Source organism: Phascolarctos cinereus, unplaced genomic scaffold (assembly GCF_003287225.1).
Source record: "Phascolarctos cinereus isolate Bilbo 61053 unplaced genomic scaffold, phaCin_HiC Scaffold_726;HRSCAF=1367, whole genome shotgun sequence".
In the NCBI taxonomy this organism is placed as follows: Eukaryota; Metazoa; Chordata; class Mammalia; order Diprotodontia; family Phascolarctidae; genus Phascolarctos; species Phascolarctos cinereus.
This window is the reverse complement of record NW_027556098.1, coordinates 303,098,840-303,120,761: the sequence shown is the minus strand read 5'-3', so window position 1 is coordinate 303,120,761 and position 21,922 is coordinate 303,098,840. Positions and strand designations below refer to the sequence as shown.

Genomic DNA, 21,922 nt, shown 5'->3' with positions numbered 1-21,922 from the left:
AATTTGAGTTTAGCTAATAAGTGAATACTCTTGGCTTATAGCTATGCCTGACTCATGTTACAGTTGTTTCACAGCCAAGTACCGTTCAAGATGACTGACTTAGAGTTTGGCCAGATTATAGTTTCAGAGTGTACTGAGCAGAATTATGTGGCAGTGTTACCTTCAATGGTCTATCAGCTTTTTCCCTTCCCCCTTTGATATTTCTAGTATTTTCCTGAGGCTTCTCTAAGCCTCAGCATAATTTATATCATCTGGTACCAAGGGAGGGAGGGATAAAGAGGATAGAAGGCAAAAAGGACTGCTAGGTGGCACAGTGGACAGATTTCTGTCCCTAGAGTCAGGAAGACTCATTTTCCTGGGTTCAAATCCTGCCTCAGACACTTACTAGTTGTATAACCCTGGGTAAGTCACTTAACCCTGTTTGCCTCAGTTCCTCAACTGTAAAATGATCTAGAGAAGGAAATGGCAAACCACTCCAGTATTTCTGCCAAGAAAACCCCAAGTGAGGTCATGAAGAGTCCAGCAAGACTGAAAAATGCCTGAACCACGTAAGACAGGAAGACAACAAGAAAGGGAGAAGAGTGTCTTTCCCTTACTGTAAAAGACTCAATGGGAAGTGCCGATCATGGTAAAGTGGGTAGAGGACCTTGCTCAAGTATTGAGACTGGGAAGAAATAAATTGAACTAAGTCATCCTAACTTAATTATGGGTGAGAACCAGGAATGTTTGTTTAAGAAAGATGAGTGGTTTGGGCAGCAGGATTTATGGAACTGAGTAAAAAGAAAAGAAATGGGTTAAATGACTCAAAACATTCTAACCCTTAGTCTACCTGAAAGAACAAGAAAGATGTCAAATAGGCCAGAGGCATGTTACATTTCCTGACTTCTTACACATTATTCTGCTTTACATGTTCATGGTTCAGTCACATTGGCCTACTCACTCTCCTTTACACACAGCTTTCCATACTGACTTTTCAAAGACTTTCTCCCATATCTGGAATGCCCTTCCTTCACCCTTCCATCTCCCAGAATTCCTCCTATCCTTCAAAGCTTAGCTTAAGCACCGTATGCTAATGAGGCCTTTCCTGCTGCCCCAGCTGCTTTTCTCCCTATTTAATCACCTTGTACTTATTACATATTTAATATGTATGCATATTTTGCATCTACTTGTACACCTACATGTTTTTCCCTTGATAAAATATAAGCACTTTAAAAAAAAAGTATGTAGGTTCCTTGAAGGGAGGGACTACTATATCATTTTTGACTTTGTGAAGCTAGAGATATAATCAAGTCCCCCCAGTAAGCTACTTGATGGGATTACAGAGGGTAAGGATCAGATAAGGGAGGTAGTGGGGTGTTCAGTTTTGACCATTTTGTATCTTGTAAAGAATGCAAGTGGCTCACAACCTGAGTGACAGATTACTATAAAGTGTGTGATGGGATTGGCCTATTTACAAATTTTAAAGGAAGTAGAAAGAAGCTTTTATGCTTCTTGTTCCTTTAGAAAATATGAAGAGGCTCCTCCATCATTTTAATTATGGGGTGATTGTCCATTGGCTGTCTGAAGGACAAGTGGGCTTCAAAAAGCCAGCCAGCTCTGCAGGCACATACTCCCTTAGCAGTGAGTTGAGACAGGAGGATCTCAGCCATCTCTGGCAAGAAAGAAGAGAAAAGGCTATGGTGGGAGAACCCAGATCTTGAGAAGTAGTCAATTTTACTCTTGTCCCATGAAACTCCTCCAAAATCCAATGGGAATAGGAGGAAAGGGAAGTGATTTCTCTCTCCTTCCTCACCAATTTCATCAATAATATTCTACCACAGAGTAACTCCCCCAGTGGGACACTATGCATTAAGCAGAGTCCAGACCCAGGGAATCACCTTTAGAATCAGAGGTTGAGCTGTGGACAGGAGCAAGCCAAGGGAACTCAGATAAGCCACATGCCCAGCAGAGACGTTACAGGCAGGGGGAGCAGCACGAGGTTCCTTCAAGAAGAGCAAGGATATTGGGTAGCTAAAGAGCTGGAAGTGTAAGTTTCCTCGTCCATGTGCGTTTCTTCTCCTTGGTCAATACGTGTCTTACTACTACTACTACTGCAACCTACGACCACGACTACGACTATGACTATAACTACTGCTGCTGCTGCTGCTACTACTACTACTACTACTACTACTACTACTACTACTACTACTACTACACTGCTGCTATTACTGTTGCTACTGCTATTGCTACTGCTACTACCACTACCACCACCACCACTACTACTGCTATTTCTACTTCTACTCTATACTATTATCACTATCACTATCACTACCACCATCACTACTACTACTTCTACTACTACTTCTATTACTGCTACTACCAAACTACTACCACCACCACTACTACTAATGCTGTTGCTACTATTATGACCACCACTACCAAAATTACCACTTCTATTGCTACTGTTACTTCTCCTCCTCCTCTTCCTCCTCCTCCTACCATTATGACTACCACCACCACCATCACCACTATGGCTACTGCCACTACTGCTTCCGCTAATGCTACTACTGCTATTGTTTCACTATGACTACTACTACTATTACTTCTACTACTACTACTACTACTATCACCATCATCCCCACCACTATCGCTACTACTACTACTACTACTACCACCACTACTACTACCACCACCACCATCATCCCCACCACTACCACTATTACTACTACTACTACTACTATCATTACCACTATCACTACCACCACTTTGCGAATTAGGTGCTGTTTCATCTGCATTTTACAGATAAAAAAAATTGAGAAGAGGAGAGATTAAGTCACTTGCCCAGAGTCACACAGCTTGTAAGTATTTGAGGCTTTAGGATAAGAATTCAGGTCTTTGTGACTCTAAGTCCCATGATCTATCTATCCTCTGAGACACTGAGCTCTTCCCATCCCAAACACTGGATGCAGAAGCTTTATGGGAGGAATATTTCATTACTGCTATTCATGCTGTGCTCCTTCAGTAATGCTTTCACTTTGAGCTAATTGTGTCAATTGGCTAACTATTAAAGGTTAAAAAAAAGTCAGTAAGGGCTCATGAACTAAAGTGTTAGAAGGATGTATCCACAGAGTACCTTTAACCTGAACTAGTAGCTCCCTGTCCCCCAAGGAATTTAACCCATGAGTTCAAGTTAGGGAAAGTGATCCCAGAGAATGCATTGTGTCTTTGATGCCTGACACAGTGCCAAGGCATATAGAGCTTAATAAATATTTGTTGGTTAATTACTTGATAGGGACTTCATCAGTATGAGTACTTTCTCCACTAACACAAATCACAGCTCCTCCATACTCTAGTAGATGATTTGTTGAGCAATTTCAGCCAAAAATATTTGTCTAATATCACCTAGTGATGAGACTCTCTGATCTTAGCAAGCCTGGTCCTTAGACAATCATTTGTCTTTGGACTCATACTCAAAGTTTTTTAAAATTTAAGCTAGCACATAGCTTCAGAAACAATAATAATCACTGATACCCAAATATTGCTTTCCAATCTGAAAAAAAAATGTTTTTGCTCTTTAAAAACCAAAGAATCAATCAATAAGTATTTATTTAACACCAACTGCATGCCATACTGGGCACCATGCAAGGTGTCAGGGATACAATGACACAAAATGATACAATCTCTGTTCTCAAGGAGCTTATATTCATTATCTTATTAAATCCTCCCAACAGATCTGTCCCCCAGATCATGGGACTTAGAGTCACAAAGACCTGAATTCTTATCCTAAAGCCTCAAATACTTACAAATATTATTACCTTTAATTTAAAATGAGCAAACTGAGGCTGAAGTAACTAGTTCAAGGTCACAAATCTAGTAAACATCAGACTCAGGATTCAAACTTGACTCCAAGCCCAATGGAACAAGTTTATCCCAGCAAACTACCTCTCTGGTCCTCAGTTTCTTCATCTTTAAAATGGAGGTAATTACAGATATTATCTACCTCACCAGTTTTTTGTAAGAGAAAGACTTTGTAAAATGCTATAAAATCAGTGTGAGCTGTTGTTATTGGGGTAGTCTACCTACTGACCTAAAGCTTGAAGAATCTCTAGGGAGAGTTATTGACAGACTTAGGCCAGGGCAAGTTTATTGGCAGCCATTCCTGCTCAAGAATCGGTCATTCCATCCTTGTTTGGAATGATGAATGGAATATTTGTTTCTCTGAAAACCGTTGCCTAGCAGCACCTGATCATGCCCATAATCTGTCATATGCCTGAATCCTGTTATTCATCAGTAGTAAAACTCATGCCCGTACTCATAAGGCTGTCCAGGACAAAGAGGAGAAGGAGTCAACCTATTTACTTTAGTCTAGAGATTGTCTCACATGCTGGTTGTAAACCTAATAAAAGGTGAGTGTAGAGATAATGAAGCCTGATGTCAAAAGCCCTTCACAAACTGACCAGTCATGATCATAACAAGTGATCTGGATAAGTTGATGATGACTTTGGGGACACTTCTTCCTCTAGTGACAAGACAGTACAGTGGTCAACAAGGAAGGAGGGGGAAGAATTGGGTCATTTCTCTTTGTCCTCAGGCCCAAACAGTGCAGAGTCCTCCTGTTGGAATTAGCTTGCTTTGTATTCTGGAGTCAGGAATCTTAGGGTCTACAGTAATAACCTGGCTGATTTGTAGGACTGAGTTGGAGGCAGCTTGTACCTGGCTCACAGAGCATTTATACTTCGGAACCACAAATTAGGTTTTCTTTGTTAATTGTCTAGACCAGGGGTCTGCAAACTACATAGGGCCTGAACCAAATCTGGCCACCACACAATTTTTTACAGAGAATGTGTTGGGGTTTTTTTTTCCGTTTTTAAATAAATAGCTGGATGTGGTTTTCAGGCCATAGTTTGTGGACCCTGATCAGGACTTAAGAAAGTAATGGGAAAATGTTAACAATGTAGATTAAATTTAAAAGTATGTTATCTGTACATTTTTCCCCTAGAGAACAGGTTGTTAAACGTTTATTGGCACACTCCTGGTTGTTTGGGATAGGAAGGAAGGAAGGAAGGAAGGAAGGAAGGAAGGAAGGAAGGAAGGAAGGAAGGAAGGAAGGAACAAAGGAATGAAGGAAGGAAGGGAAGAAAGAAGAAAAGAAGGGAGAGAGGAAGGGAGGGAGGAGAATTTATTAAGTACTTGCTATATTTCAGGCAATGTGCTAAGTGCAAGAGATACAAATACAAAGATGAATAAAGATGAAAGAGAATTGACAATATTTTAAATACCTAATGAATGCCTTCCCCTGGGAGACAGGTGACTTAAACGTATATGTCCTGTAAATAAGAAGTCACCCTTGTGAACAGAAAATCCTTTGAGCTTTGTAGGCCCTTACCAATGGTGACAGGGTTGTGACTTGAGGAATCAATGATGGGAAAGAAAGTGGTTCTGCCAAAGCAGTGGGGCCACCTCCATAGCCCCCCATTCCCTACCAGATCATGTGTTCCTCTGATGACTTTTTTTTACTTTCAAGGCCACCTTAGATGCTTAATTTAGCTTGATTTTTACCATGGGTGAGAGAGGTAAGTGGTGAGGTGGAGGAGGAGAGTGGAGGACCACAATACTCAGTGTAATTAGACCTAACCAGCCCTACAACTTAGGAAGATCCCAGCAGGCTTCTCATGTATTTCCCTAATGGTAGTAGTTGAGTAAATGCTTATCTCTACAGCCCTGTGTGAATGTAATTTTTAATACCCTGATTATTTGGCTCAGTGTTCTTGTCACATGGGAGGTAACGTGGAGAGTCTAGTCAGATCCCTTCTCCTTAGCTCTCTTCACAAAGCCCAAAATAGGACAATAGAAAGAACAGTGACTTTGTAGTCAAAGGACCTGTGTTCAGATCCTAGCTCTGATGACTTACCACATATGTGACCTTAGGTCAGTAATTTCCATACATGATAATGTTCTAAAAATCCTTTAATGGAGGCTCAATCAATTAACAACTGCCCAATTACATGACATATATATTTTCCTCTATGATAAAAAGCATGTGTACATTGGAAGCATTATAAAGTTGTTTCTGCAGCAATGAGGAGCTTTTGGGGGCAAAGTTATCATTGTAGTTATAAGCACTTAATGAATAAATCTGAAAGAATATTATGAGTTGTATGTTAAACTACCCTGGGGTTTGCCAACACATTTTGTTGTTGTTGAAAGATATTCTCGAAACAAAGAAACCTTGAAAATCCCTGACCTGGCCAGTCACTTAACCTCTCTAGACCTCAGTTTACTTATCTGTATAATGGGGAGGGATTGCAGATTTAGATGGCTTTTGAAATGCCTTCTAGCATTTCAAAAAAAAAAAGAATCTATGATTCTTTTCCTTTTTTAGCCTTTTTTTCTTAGCCCCAGACTCTCCTTATCTCCAGGGCAGGATGAGAGGAGGACCAATCACTTTGTGCTAAGCCCTTGAGGGTCCCCTCCATCCCTTTCTCCAAAGTCAAGACCTCTTGTGATCAGATTCCTTTGTTTCACAAAGGTTCTATGTGAGGTTCATTCTTACACTCTTGCCAGGAGAAAATAATCAAGTTTCCTAAAGCAGTCACCGTTTCGAAGCCTTCTTCAATTTAAAGCCACAGGGAGGAAGTAATTAAATTGAATAGAAGTCCTGGTATTTAAAATGCTGATATACATTGGGATCTCTTTTTTTGTAATTCTTTCCTTCTTTTCAGTGTATTTGTGAACAAAATTAATCACAAGGCTTTTTTATGGTGGCTGCTGACTGAGCTTGAGTTGAGACTGAATGTCTTGTGTGGAGAGAATCTTCAGAACTATTCAAATAAACATTTAAAATATTCCATCTAAATGCATAGAGTCTGCCATATCAAGATTCCTCCCTTCTGGCAGGACTGAGGCACCTGGCTGAATACCTGACCAACTCGAGGAAGTTGTGCCGGGAACAGAGCATATGAAAATGAACCATTCTTATTCCAGGGGGTTTATAAATAAATGTAACAGTGAAAAGAATCTACCCAAGTCAGCACACACTGACCAAAAAAGGGCTGTTTGACCTTGTTTGCCTATAAAAAGATTTATATAATGGTTCTGTCAGTCACCTGTCCTGCCCTCCCTCCCTGTGTGTCATCGGAGCAGCTGCTGTTGCCTTGGCAAATAAATATGTTGCTCTTTGGCCATCTGTATCCAGTCAGGATGATAGCTGACTGAGCGGCTTATTCCCCTTGACTGGGTTGAATCCAGAGGAAGCCAGGCTTTGTTACTTCAGTCTTTTGGGTAAATACATCCAATCCACTGGTGGTGTTCTCAATGAGAAAATTACCATACAGACGACTACAGTCTTTCCACGTAGCTTCAAAAGCTACTTATACACGTTCTAAATCACCATAGACAAAGCCTATTTTCCTCAATTTTTCATTTATTGCATGAGAGATACCAGTGATTTTTTTATATCTTAAGTGGTTAAAGCAAAGTGCTAATGTTCTCTCCTATAGGCCAGCATAATTCCATAAGCACCTTGAGGACAGAGATTTTTCATTTCATTTTCGTCTTTCTATTTCTGACACCTAGCATGGGTATTTTTCAATTTTTGATCCCCACTTCTGTTTTTATAGGCATAGGAAATGTCTGGTGGAGAAACTCCTTCTATCAATACAGATGAACAATTGTTCTGAAAATTATAGTGTTAGAGAGTTGTCCAGACCAGAACACCTAGAGGAGAAGTGGCTTGCTTAGTCAAATAGTCACCATGTCTCCGACACAGTGCTTAAACCCAAGGTTTTCCTGACTTCCTATGAATGTGGTGACCAAAACTGAACACAACACTCCAGATATGACCGGATTAAAGCAGAGTACTAATGAATCATCGCTTTCTTGTTCCTGAAAGCTATGCCCCTCTTAATTCAGCCAGCTTAATATTTGGAGGGACTGGGGGCAGAAGACAAAGGGAGAAAGGCCTTGCCTAGGCAGAGGCAAGAATATACTGTCACATGCTGTAAAAACATAGACATGTTTCATCGTCATCCCAATTATGTGCTAAGGAAATCTCTCTCAAATTGTAGTAAATTCTTTCTCCCCACCAGACCAGGGGAACAAGCCAGTAGGTCTTATTAATCCTCAGACTGGCACGTATAGAAAATGTCATGATATCAAAACACAATGACTTACTACGATGTTCATGTGTATAATGGCCTTGTGATTCCAAATCATGTGTTTGAGTTGTCAACTCCAACTAAGATAAGCTAAGTTTTATTTCTTTACTTCTTCTCTATGTCTCTCACATCTGTGGCCATTCTATCCCTTCCTTGGCCTCTGCCCTAATCCAGGCCTTCATTGCCTCACAGTGGGCACCTAAGTGGTTATCCCACACTTCCAACCCCTTGTCCTTCCTGTCTATTCTGCATACAGCCACCAGATTCACTGTACTAAATCATCACTTTGATCATATTACTTTCCTATTCAAAACCCTTCCATAATTCCCCATTGTGGTCCCGAGTGATGTTTCCAATCTCGGCTATTACTTCCCTTCACCTACTCTATACTGCAGCCAAAAGAAAATACCAACCATCCCCTTGTAGCCATACTCCTGCTACTCTGGAAATGTTCTCAACTTTGAGTTCAAAATAACTCAGTTAAATCTCATGACTCCAATCATTCTGAGTTTTTCTCCTTCCCAGGCCAATTGAGTTACATGACTCTGTAGCTCCTGAATCAGAACAATTTACTGAAAATAGAAAGGCAATGAAACACCAAGTCATCAAACAGCAGATAATATCTAGCACTCTCATCAATTTTACATCTCCTTTATCCCCTTGAGGCTGGAATCCAATCTCTCCACACTCTTTGTGCCTCTTCCACACAATGGGAGGGGAGCTCCAGAAGTTTGCTTTTCCCCTCATCGACTCCTCTGCCTCACAACATAGTGAGAGAGGGAATGGCTTAGTCAGTAAGGAGGATAACAAAGAATTATTGTAGACATCTTGGGCTTCCATGATTGTCATACATGCCCCAGATGCTCCTGACAAGGTGCCACCATGCTGCTCTGCTCACTCCCGGACCATCTATCTCTTTCCTCTTCTTTTATCAGGACCTTCCCCCAGTCCTGGGTCTAGAGGACTGGGATTATTTTTCAGTTTGTCTTTGTATCCTGATGACTAAATATTGTGTTATTCACTAACACTGAGCACTAGGTGCTTAGTGAATGCTTATTTTAGGAGATTTGGTTGACTTGATGTAGGTGAATGCTTCACTGTCTGAGAAAAAGTCCTGAAGGGGTCACCTTTCCTTCTCTTTTGACATTTTACCAACTTTTTCCACTTCTGCCATCTCTGTCATTCTCCACCCTTCCCCCCCTCCATCTTCCCCTTTCATCTCTCATTGTTTCTGAGCCATTCCCCAAAGGGAGACTTTCCTATGCCAAAGCATCATGAAACATGTAGTTCCAACCAATCTCCCAAGGAACATGTCTTTCTAGTCCTAAAGCATCATGGGAATATGGAAAACAACACCTTCAAAAAAGTTCAACACATAATATGAATATTCCTTGTGTTTCTCTGCTGACAAAACTTTATGCATTTTGGACCCTTACCTTAGATGGAATTTCCTTCCCATTCACCTACCTCATAATCTTCACTCCTCTTCCAAAGTGATGTCTCTCTCATCTGAATTCTCAAAGCCTTTCCTCTTAGTTACTTATCACACACCACCTTGTAATATAATTATTTATGATATAATATCTCCTCTACTAGATGGTAAACTCCTCGAGGGCAGGGATTATATCTTATGCATCTTTGTATCTCCTTCATCATATAGCAGAATCCTTTGTTCATAATAGGGATTCAATAAGTGCTTTTTGAAAAATGAATAAATGAACTCTGTAAGTGCAGACAACACCTTTATTGTCTAAATTTCCATTTGCCATTGTTCTCATTCATTAACCTCTCCCTTTTTGCTTTAAAGACTTCCTTCATTTGTTATTCTACCACATGATGAGAAATATGATAATGGCTAAAAGACAATGGACGCTTTATGCAGGGCCTCTGGTGTTCTATTTTCACCACAGACCCAGCCAGCTAAAGAAACAGAAGCTAACTCAGAAATCCCATCCCTGGAATGCCAGGCCCCTGTTCCTAGGATGGTGCCATTGTGAGAAAGCAAGGTAAAGCAAGCCTAGCTTTGTGGATTCTGATCCTCTCTGCCACAGGTCCAGGAGAGGGGGAGAAGAGATGACAACTTAAACTCAAGTGCAAATAACTTTCGGTGTGAAAAATGTGCTATTCCAGGAGTTCCCAGAGAAGACTTCAAGCATCAGATTTCTCCTTCCCAACCCCCCTGAAAATCTGTGATGGAGACATGGACTATTATTAACCTTCTCATGCTCTACTACATACTTCTACTTTTCATAGTCTACTAGAATGTCTCCTGGTCTCTGATCGAGTGAAGGTAGGAAGGAAAGCTCTTCACTGATGTTCAAAGGCAGAATGCAGCCTCTCCTCTGATGTAATTCTTCCCACAATGTGCATGGATTCCCAGGTTTACTTCAACTGGCTCCTCTACTTGGTATTGGTGGAAATTAATTCTTTCCAATCTACTACTTAAGATGTATAATGATGAGAAGGACAGGGGAAAAAACGTTCACATGACTGTTATTTAAACAGGTGATACAATGGGAAAATCACTGGATTTATCATTCAGTCAACAGTCAACTAGCATTTATTAAGCACTTACTATGTTCCATGCACTATGTCAAATTCTAACAATACAAAAAAAGGGAAAAAATAGTCCCTGCCCTCAAGAAATACATATTCTAATGGAGGAGATATATAAATAACTAGGTCCATAGAAGATTAATGTGAAAGGGGCATTTAGAATCTGAGGTCCCGACTCTTCCATTGATAAGCTATGTGCCCATGGAGGTCTCTGACTCTATCTGTGCCTCAGTCCTGTCATCTGTAAAATCAGAGTAACAATACCTCTCCCAACCTGTGTAAATTTTTGTGAGGATAGAATGGGATAATCTTTGTGAAGGACTTTGTGAACTATAAAATGACAGAACCTTCCCTTCCTGCCCCATTACTCCCACAGAAACCCACCCTCAAAGATCCTTACCTCCCTCCCCTCTACTCCCAAACAAATGGAGGAAAATGACTCTTTGTCCACTATGGTTGGTTGATCCAATCATAATGATAACTGTGGTTGAGTGGACAGAGTGCTAGACTTGGAGAAAGAAGATCTAGCTTCAAATCCTGCCCCAGACATTAGCTTTCTGTCTCTGGGCAAATCACTTAACCCCCTCAGCCTCAGTTTTTCCCCTCATCTCTAAAATGCAAATAATAATAATACCCACCTTACAGGGCTGTTGTGAAGATTAAATGAAATACTATTTATAAAGTGCTAGGATGACATATAAATACTAGCAATGATGGTGTGATGAATGCAAGTATCTCTGAGTATTTAGAATACTACACATACTGGAGAAAGCCACAAAGGCTTTCCTTAGCTTTACATGGGCTATGGGGCTAGAACCTGACAGAGCATAACCTTCAAGAACCCAGGATGGGGGCAGCTAGGTGGCACAGTGGGTAGAGCACTGGCCCTGAAGTCAGGAGGACCTGAGTTCAAATCTGACCCCAGACCAAACATTTGACACCTACTAGTTATGTGACCCTCAGCAAATCATGTAACATCAGTTGCCTAAAATACAAAATAAATAAATAGGTAGGTAGGTAGATAGATAAACAAATAAATGAATGAGTGAATAAACAAACAAACAAACAAACAAACAAATAAATAAATAAATAAATAAATAAAGGGGGGCGAGGTGGTGCGGTGGATAGAGCACCGGCCCTAGATTCAGGAGGACCTGAGTTTAAATCCGGCCTCAGACACATAACCCTCAGACACATAACACTTTACTAGCTGTGTGGCCCTGGGCAAGTCACTTAACCCCAATTGCCTCACAAAAAAGAAAGAAAGAAAGTGAAGATATTGTTAGAAAAGAAGAAGAAGAAGAAGAAGAAGAAGAAGAAGAAGAAGAAGAAGAAGAAGAAGAAGAAGAAGAAGAAGAAGAAGAAGAAGAAGAAGAAGAAGAAGAAGAAGAAGAAGAAGAAGAAGAAGAAGAAGAAGAAGAAGAAGAAGAAGAAGAAGAAGAAGCCAGGATGACTTTCATGGCCAAATGAGGCAATATCACCTGAAGTCATCATAGGATCACAGAAAGCCATAGATTTAGAGCTAAAGCTGGAAGGGAAGAGAATGAGCATTTATTAAGTGTCAACCGTGTTAGGCATTGTGCGAAAAGCTTAGTCTATACTCCCCGTTTTACAGATAAAAAAACTGAAGCCTACAGAAGTTCTGTGACTTGCTGAAAGCCTCATATGTAGTAAATGACAGAGCTGGAATTTCAACTAGGGTCCTTTGTAAGGGCTCTGACATTATAAAGAGAAGAGGCAAGGAAGAAACAGATGGTAGAACTTTGCCATCACTACCCCTAAAGTGAATTTGTCTCAGGCATAATTTCACTAGTCATGGTTTTAGCAAGAATGGAGGGGGAAAGCATTCTGTTGTCTTCTCTTCCCACATCTTCAGAGGTAGTTAGTTTTCTGATGAGAGGCAGACTGATACTGAAAAAGAACACAGAATTTTGTCAGGGAACCTGGATTTACATCCTAGCTTGGCTACTTGTTATGCAACCTTGGGCAAATCATTTCATGTTTCTGGGCTTCCATTTAGTAACCTATAAAATGAAGAAATTGGACTAGATGATCTCTGAGGTACCTTTCAGCTTTGAATCCATAGTATAATCCTAGGATCTTTGGATCCGAGTACCTTCTAAGATACCTTTCAACTTTAAATCTATAATCCTATGAACCATTTGAAAAAAAAAATGTTGAAACCTATACATAGAGCAACTAGGTGATACAGTAGATAGAGTGCCAGCTCTGAAGTCAGGAAGACTGATCTTCCTGAGTTTAAATCTGGTCTTAGATGCTTACTAGCTATGTGACTCTGGGCAATTCATTTGACCCTGTTTGCTTCAGTTTCCTCATCTGTCAAATGAGCTGGAGAAGGAAATGGCAAACCACTCCAGTGTCTTTGCCAAGAAAACCCCAAATGGGGTCATGAAGAGTTGAACATGATGAAAAAATTACTGAACAACCAAAAAAAAAAACCCAGTACAAGCTAGTAAGAATGACAAAAAAAAAACTATGAACTCTCATTTTTGGAAAAGCTTTTGGAAGGTAAGCCTACCGATATACTGTTGGCAGAGCTACAAATTGGTTTGATTATTCTGGAAGACAATGTGGAATTATGACAAAAACCAAATATTCAAAGAAACATGGAAAAATTAAGTATTAAGTATTAAAGAGTGAAGATAGCAGGGCTGAAGGAACAATGACTACAACAGTATAAATAAAATTAACATGGAGAAACAACACAGTTCTGGTCAATTACAATGGTCAATGTTAGTACAGGATAAGTCTCTTCTTTCTGTTAGCATTCATTGAATTAACTCATTTGGGGAAGATGTACTTTGTAAGGAAATTTTAATTATTACTAGAAACGGTCTTTTGTGCCAAAACAAAACGTATTAATAGATAAATGTTAAAAGACTTATTTAAAGTACAATACCATCCAACTTAAAGGACACTGTTGTTGTTTTTGATTATTGTTATTGTCGAGAACTGTGATTTCATCAGGTTTAAGAAACTCCTTCCATCAATATGGCAGATCACCTTCAATTTATAATCTTAGAGAGTTGCTTGGAGTCATGAGTGAAAAGACTTGCCCATGGTCACACAATTAGTATATGTTAGAGCAGGACCTGAACCCAACTCTTCTGTCTCTCAAGCCAGCACTCTCTACACTATACCATACTGTGTAATGATCTATTATAGAATGTTGTTGCCATTAATAATGTCATAATATATATTAACATTTAACATATTTTTTCAGGGATTTTTAAAAAGAAAATTTATTTGAATGTCTTTATAATTCTGTCTCCCCCTGCCCCAGCTCATATTTCTTCTATATTTGTTTGATCAAATCCAACTGTTCTTCCTAACTCCATCTTTTTGAATTCCAATGCCAACTGCTCACTGAACATGTCAAGAGCTGAGGTGGTAGACCAGCAAGACAATCGTTCTACCGGAGCTTATGAGAAATGCCATCATATTTAATCAATTTCTACCCTATGTAATGTCTACCTTCTAATGCTTTCAGCAGGCATCATGACAAGTTCTCTGAGGGTCAATTTTCCCTTCACCATTTTTTGCTATTTTATAAAACAATAATGGACAGCTAGGTGGTGCAGTGGATAGAGCACTAGGATTGGAATCAGAAAGATTCATCTTCCCGAGTTCAAATCTGGCCTCAGACACTTACTAGCTGAGTGACCCTGAGCAAGTCACTTAACCGTGTTTATCTCAGTTCCTCAACTTTAAAATGAATTGGAAAAGGAAATGGCAAACCACTCCAGTATTTTTGTCACAAAAACCAGTTGAGGTCACAAAGAGTTGGAAAAGACTGAAACAACTGAACAGCAGCACAAAAATATTACTCATAATCCTCATTCATACACCTTGCTAATGTACCTTTACTCTAGACCATTATTGTCTTAGGCTACCAGTTTTCTTCACTTGACAAGGAGATGAAGTGTTTGCTGACCAAGGTGGTTTCTGGGTTCTTTCTGCTGCTTCATTGGAGTTCTTGTTTTGCATCAATTAAACATCTCTAAGAGAAATGGTAATAGAACCAGTGTGTTTACTTTTGTCAACTTCATTTTAAATTTTTATTTTTGTAAATGGCTTGTTTAAACAGATTGGATTGAAACTATTGTAATTGTATACAGGATCTTCTCCAACTTTATCTTTTCTTCTAATTGGGTATTGATTCCTGAGTGTTAAGATAAAGTCAGTTTTGTTTTTTGTAATGCTGTTCAGTATTTTCCACATCCAGGACCTTCTGACTTTCTGCTACAAGAAAATATTCATAAATTTCTGAGCACAAACTTTTGGCCTTTTTCATTTATTGATTGCAAACTACATCTTCAGCATGTTTGTCTCCATCCTCCCTGGTGCCTACTTTTGCACTGGAATCACCAATTAGCAAGTAAACTATACTTATTGGATTATTTTGGAAAGTGTAGTAAAATTCTTTTTAAAATTCTTTTTCTTATCTTCTGCCACAGGTGTCAGTATACAGGCTACAATCATCTCCATGGTAGTTTGTTTATTTATGCTCATCAAAGGTACGCAAAGTGAGATGACCAAGTGTCCCATGTAGTAAAGTGTGTTGTTGACTTTGGGTGAAACCAACACCCCTAATTCCTATGTTCTTCTGTCTTTGAGCCATCCTTAGTCATAACTTTTTCTTATGTCTATCCAGTCATCTAGATTTGAAAACTAGATGTCATTCTAGACTCTTTGCTTTTACCTCCCATATCTAATCTGTTGCCAAATCCTATTGATCCTACCTTCACAACATCTCTCCTATTTGACCCTTCTCTCTTCTGACATTGTAACCCTACTGCAGACTCTCATCACCTCATATCTGTTCTAATGCAATGGCCTTCTAGTGGTTTCCTTGCCTTGAGTCTCTGCCCTCCCTAGTCCATCTTCTGCTATGTTACTCACTAGCCCAATTCACTGAGTTCTACTGGCTCCCTATTCCCTCCAGGAGAAAATATAAAATTATCTGTTTGGCTCATAAGGAAGTCTTTCACCTACTTTCCAGTCTCCTTACACGTCATTCTCTTTCACATACTCAACAATCCAGTGACATTGGCTTCCTTGCTCTTTCTTGCACAGGCCATTGTTTTCATTGGCTGTCACCAATGCCTGGGATGCTCTCCCTCATCATCTCTGCATCCTGGCTGCCCTAACTTCCTCAAATCTCAGCTGAAATACCATTTTCTTCAACAAGCCTTTTCTGAAGCAGTTTGGCATGGACCAACATCTCACATCACATGCAAAAAAATAAGGCCAAAATGGGTAAATGATTTAGACATAAAGACTGAAATCAGGAGTAAATTAGGGAATGTGGAAAATGTGTTTGTCGGATCTATATGGATAAGGGAAAGGTTTATGACCAAATGAGATAGAGAGGATCATTGGAAGTAAAATAAATAATTTTAATTACATGAAATTAAAAAGGTTTTGCCCTCTAGGTTCTCAAGTGTGGCCCTTTGACTGAGTCCAAACTTCACAGAACAAAGGTCCCCACTGCGTCTAGTCTGACTGGCTAAGTAAGAGAGCAGCTTCCCAGCTGGCCTTACTGACTCCAGTCTTACACCCTCCCTCTTTAATCCATCCCGCACAGGCTGCAAGGATACTTTCTCTTACTCCTCACCCCTCCCTCAAGGCTACAGGTTCCCAACCCCTGGACTAAAGTGTTTCCTGTGGGCGTGGAGAAGGGAAAAGAATTGAGTTTGAAGCATTTTTCATCACTACTCATTGCTATCGCTATAAGGGCATGTGGCTACAGGAAGAGTTTACTTCTTGCCATCTCTTCCTGGCCCAATCTAGGAAATCTCTGGCAGGTCCTAGTTTGTGGGATAATGAGATCGTATCCTTCTCCACACTGACTACATTGTGTGTTCACTCGACTGCCTTTTGTCTCTACCTATAAGACCCGTCTCTATTTCCCCCTTTTACTATCTCCCTGGCTGAAAAGAGGCAAGTAGGTAGTACAGTGAATTAGAGTACTGGGCCTGGATTCAAGAAAATCTGAATTGAAACCTAGCCTCAGATACTTCCTAGCAGTATGACCTTGGATAAATAATTTAACCTCAGTCTACCTCAGTTTCCTCAACTGTAAAATGGGGATAATAATAGCACCTACCTCCCATGATTACTGTGAGGATTAAGTGAGATAATATTTGTAATGTGCTTAGCACAGTTCCTGGCACATACTAGGTGTTTAATAAATGTTTATTCCCTTCCCCTGAGCCCTGGAGAGGTTCCTCAGGGAGGTGACATAGCATAATGGATAGAATTCTGGTTTTGGATCAGAGAAACAGAGTTTACATTATGGCTGTGCCACTTGCTACCAGTATGGCAGTAAGCAAGTAACTTAACCTCTCTGGTTCTGTTTCTTCCACCATTAGTGAAGATATAGGATGAGGTGAAATCAAAGGTCCCTTCCAGCTCTAAAATCTCTATAAATTGAGGTGGCCTGAAATCTGTCCTTTTCCATTAAGATGCTTTAATTCTTATTCTTCAGACTCCCCTTAAGTAAAGCGCAGTTGGTATGATGAAAAAGTAGTCCATCAAGTTGGCATGTTTTTACTGATATCAGGCATAGCCTTTGGAGCAAGTGGAGTAGGTGGCTGCCTCAGATGTCTCCCCTATAAAACACACACAGACATCTCCACTACCACTCTTCTCTGCTGATGCCTGAAATTCCACATTGAAAGACTAATCCCTTTGTCTTCTCTCACAATGTAAATACTTCAAATCACCGTGGCAGACAAAAAGTAATTCTTTCAGAATGGAAATCTCTTCCCTAGTGGTGAACAATGGCTCTATGATTTATGGGCCACCAGTAATTAAGAGCACATTTTTAAAAGATGATAATATTCTCTTTTTCTTGCTTTGGGTATTTGTTAGGCATCAAACATATTCTGATGAAAATTCTGCAGCTACTCTTCCAGACTTTACATCTAGGTAACAGAGACAATGCAAAGCAAAAGTATTTAAATTGTGTTTATGGATTAGATACACCCAATATCCCCTATTGTGAAACTATTAAGAGCTATGGCTTATTTTCCTTTTCATTTTAGTTGTTATCAAGATAGAATGTCTGAATTGAATGAGAAGCAAGGTAGGGTAGGAAACACCCTACCCCTGTAACCCTGTAAAAAAACACTAAAGATGCACATTTGTAAAGCAAGGTGGGGAGAAGTGGGAAAGGGTAGGATTAAAAATATAAGTGGAAGGGTTACCCTTAATGAGGGGCCAAGGGCAACTATACATCTTCCTCTGACAGGAAGGCAAGAGGAAAGACTCAGGGCCATTTTAAGGTGAAGAAGAGAGAAAGTGAAGGAAATCACATTGGATGCCCTTCTTCTCAATAAAGTAGAGGGCAAGGACATGTGCTGGGGTGGAGGGGGAGAAGGCATTAAATTATAATGGCATCAAAATAATTATTACAAAGTCTTTCCAAGGATGATGCATGTCAGTCTCATGTCAACCCAGACCACTCATTTAGAGCACTTTTAAGGTTCCCTAGGATTTTTCCAGGACCTTTATAGCCTTGGCAACTGACCCAGGTGAAGAAAGTGCCTCTTCAGAGATGAGCAAGAGCCTTTGAGATCTCTTATCAGCTTGAAGTGGAGTGGGCAGGTGAGGCTTCAGCAGCAGCAGTGGCAGCAGCTAGGCCTCCATTTCCCGAGTCATTAACTGAACAAAAGCCACAAAGGATCTCTCTTGGCTGCCATGACTACAGGCTTCTCGGAATTTTGGAGCACTCATCCTGCTGCTGCCTTCTTCACCTTTCTTGAAGGCAGGGGTTCTTAACCCTTTTTTGTATCATGGTTCCCTTTGGCAGTCTGGTATAGCCTCATGGACCCTTTCTCAAAACAATGCTTTTAAACACATAAAATAGAATGCATAAGATGACAAAGGAAACCAATTACATTGAAATAGTTATAAAAAAAAAAGTTTAGGGGCAGTTAAGTGGCACAGTGGATAGAGCAGTGGCCCAGGAGTCAGGAGAACCTGAGTTCAAATGCAGCCTCAGACACTTGACACTTACTAGCTGTGTGACCCTGGACAAGTCACTTAATTCCTATTGCCTTGCTAAAAAAAAAAGTTTAGAGATATCAAGTTAAGAATCTCTGCCCTAAAACTTTTGCTGCTGATTCTTGAGACTTCAACACCATTCCTCGGAGGCCTTTTCACCCTGAAGACTCTTTCAGCCCCTGCACTCTTCTTACCCTGGAACATCCCTCTGTCCCTGCAGCCATCTTCTCCCACAGGCCCAGGCCAACCATGCTTTGTTCCTTTCCTAGTTCTACTTCTTACTCTCTGAACTTTGCCCTCATGTCCCTCTCAGCTCCCTTTCATGGGTTATCTCCCTCAACACCATTAGAATGTAAGCTCCTCTAGTTACTGGCCTGTCTAGTTTGCTTGTATTTGAATCCTCAGTGCTTTGCATGGTCCCCAGCACATAGTTCATGTTTAATTAATGCTCATTGACTTGACTAAGGATCGCCCTTGCCCCAATACCTGGCTCCATCTTGACCCTGATAGGAACCATATAACCTTGCAATTGCTTATCCTCTGCATCTGTTCCTGGTAACTATCCAAAAGTAGGAAACAGATTTCATATAAATTGTCCATAAAACTTGGTGAAACGTTGAGAGTGCCCAATGCTAGCTGCTCTAGGAATGACAGTAAAGGAACACCAGGAGTTGACAGAGGGTACAGAGAGGAAAGTGAGGGAAGACTCAGTGACTTTGTCTGGGGCCCTGGTGTCCCACCTTCTAGGTGCAGTCCCCTCCCATTCTGCCTCTGCTCCATGCTGCTTTGAGAAGCCAAAAGGAAGAGCAAAGGCTGGAGATCAGAGAGGGGGCCATTTGTAGGATTGCTGCATCTTCCTCAGACTGCCTCCTCAGTCCATTTAACACTGCTCCATTTAGGGCTGGCCAAGAACAGAAAGGAACAGAGGTCTCCACCAGCAACTGGAAGACAGAAAGGGAAAGGGCTGACTCTCCTCAGGCCCAGTTTGCACTGCATCTTGTATCCTCCGTCCAGAGCTTTGCCAGACTTTCTGCTTCTGCTTCTGATGATCCATGCTAGGGGAATGTGAATCAAACATCCTCTAGAAATTGTGTTAGTTAAACACCTTTGTCTGCTCACTGAAGGACAGTCACCAGGAACACAAAAAGCAAACCTTGCATGTCCTAGAGCTCTTGCTTTGAGTAAGCCATGTGCCAGGGACGGGGGAGATAATGACAAAACAGAACAATAAAACCTGGTCCCTGGCTCCAAGGAGCTTCCATTCTGCTGGACAGTGTGGGCTGTTTGAAGATACCATATTTAAATAGAAAAGAAAGTACCAGGCCATTTGAGGCATAAGAGAATAAAAACAATTTAGGAGATGAGGAAAGGCTTCCAGTAAGAGATAGTATCTGACAAATTGATAAATAGAATTATGTATAGAATGATTTTACATACATACACACACATACACATATACACATTTGTGTCTAATGCCAGTGGAGGGGGGGAGGGGAGGAGGAGGGAAAAGAAAAAAAAGAAATTTACATAATAATTTTAATATATGTTTAAATGGAATAGCAATTTGTACATAATAGATTTGCAGTTTCATGTACAATCATTTTTTAATTGTACTATGTTATGGAAATGCTTCTTTTATCCCATGAAAAAAATTCTTTTAAATCTTTTTAAAAAGACATAGTATGAGCTAATCTTCGAAAGAAGAGAGGGAGTCTAAGCAGAGGGAAGGAAGGAGGACATCACATGCAGGATACAACCTGCACCCAGCCACCTGATGTCATTATCTTTTGCTATGAATTTGATATAGTATAAAATTTGGTTAGCCTGGGGTTCTAAGCTTTTATAGGCTCATTTAATTGTATCATTTGAAAAAAAAAAAAGGAAAAACAACATAGTCAAAGCCCCTTAAACAAGAGATAGCTAATTAAGAAGCCAGTTGGGGGTGAAGAGGAAGGGGACAAAGAAGCCTGTAGAAGAACCACTTTTTTCTCCTATTACATGAAATGAATGTTTGAGCACTTTCAAGGACTACCATAGTCACTCATGTCACTTTATTGGGATAATTTTCAATCTAATTACTCTCATTTTAATCACATAATATAGCACTACCATTTGCATCGTAGATAGATTGTGACCTTTTTTCTGTCTGTCTCTTCCAATGACTGGGGATATATATCTAGATATATAGATAGGTAGGTAGATAGATACACACACACACACACACACACATATATATATATATATATATATATATATATATGCATATATACATACATACATACAGATAGATGGAGACATAGATTTTTTTTTACAGAGAGAGAGCTACCAATCCTTGGTAAATTGCTCATTAGCACATGTCCTTAAAGCAAAATTATGTCTCAGTAAGGAATAAGATAAAAAGAGTGGTTCATTAGCTATTTGCACGAGGAAGACAAATAGGAAAATTGGTACAATTGTTTCCCTCATAATTCAAATCAGCGAAGCACTGAAATATAAAACTATTGAGGGAAAAGTGATTTGGGTGTTTAATTTCCCAGGTGATGGCTCTAATTTCCTTCTACACTTTGGCACCACTAGCAGGACTGCTATTTTGCTTGAATTGGAGGCTGTTTGAGGTAAACACCCTCTGTGTGTGTTGACACTGCCTTGGTGTCAAGCAGAGCTGAATAGATTTCATGTAGATTAGGTTGTCACTTCATCAGGACTGAGCCCTAAATTTCTCTGCCTGTGCCCTAAACAGGGAGATTTGCCCACTGTCCTGCATGGTGCCAGTGTTTCCAGCAGATCTTTTGGGGCCAGGACATTTGCAGAGCCTGGTGTTGGAAGAAAGCAGGAGAAGCAGTACCAGGGAGTTTGGGCCTTCCTTTTCCTCATAAAAAGCAAACAATACAAGGACAAAATTTTGGGGAAAAGAGAGTTTGTCTCTGGGTGCTCTAGCTTCCCTGTTCTCTTCCCTTCCCCTGATCTCCCTCTCAGATATTCAGCATCTTCATAGATCATAGATAAAGAGCTGGAAAGGACCTTAAAGTCAACAAATTTCAAAGTTTCCATTTTTATAGACGGGCAAATCGAGGCAGGATCACACAACTAGTATCTGAAGCAAAAGCCAGGTGTGATGGCACACAGTTAGAAGCATGCATTCCCTGCTACTGTAAAGGGCAGAGAGATGTGGATTGCTTGAGTTCAGGAGTTCTGAGCTA

The 21,922-nt window shown here is 40.2% G+C and overlaps 1 long non-coding RNA gene across 1 annotated transcript in view; it reads left to right on the top strand.

The window, feature by feature from the left end:
- Nucleotides 1–4,228: 4,228 nt before the first annotated feature.
- LOC144454461 (uncharacterized) overlaps nucleotides 4,229–21,922 on the top strand; it is a 72,093-nt gene continuing 54,399 nt past the window's right edge. The window contains exon 1 of the long non-coding RNA XR_013482854.1: nucleotides 4,229–4,385. This is a non-coding gene — a long non-coding RNA (uncharacterized LOC144454461). The remainder of the gene's footprint in view (nucleotides 4,386–21,922) is intronic.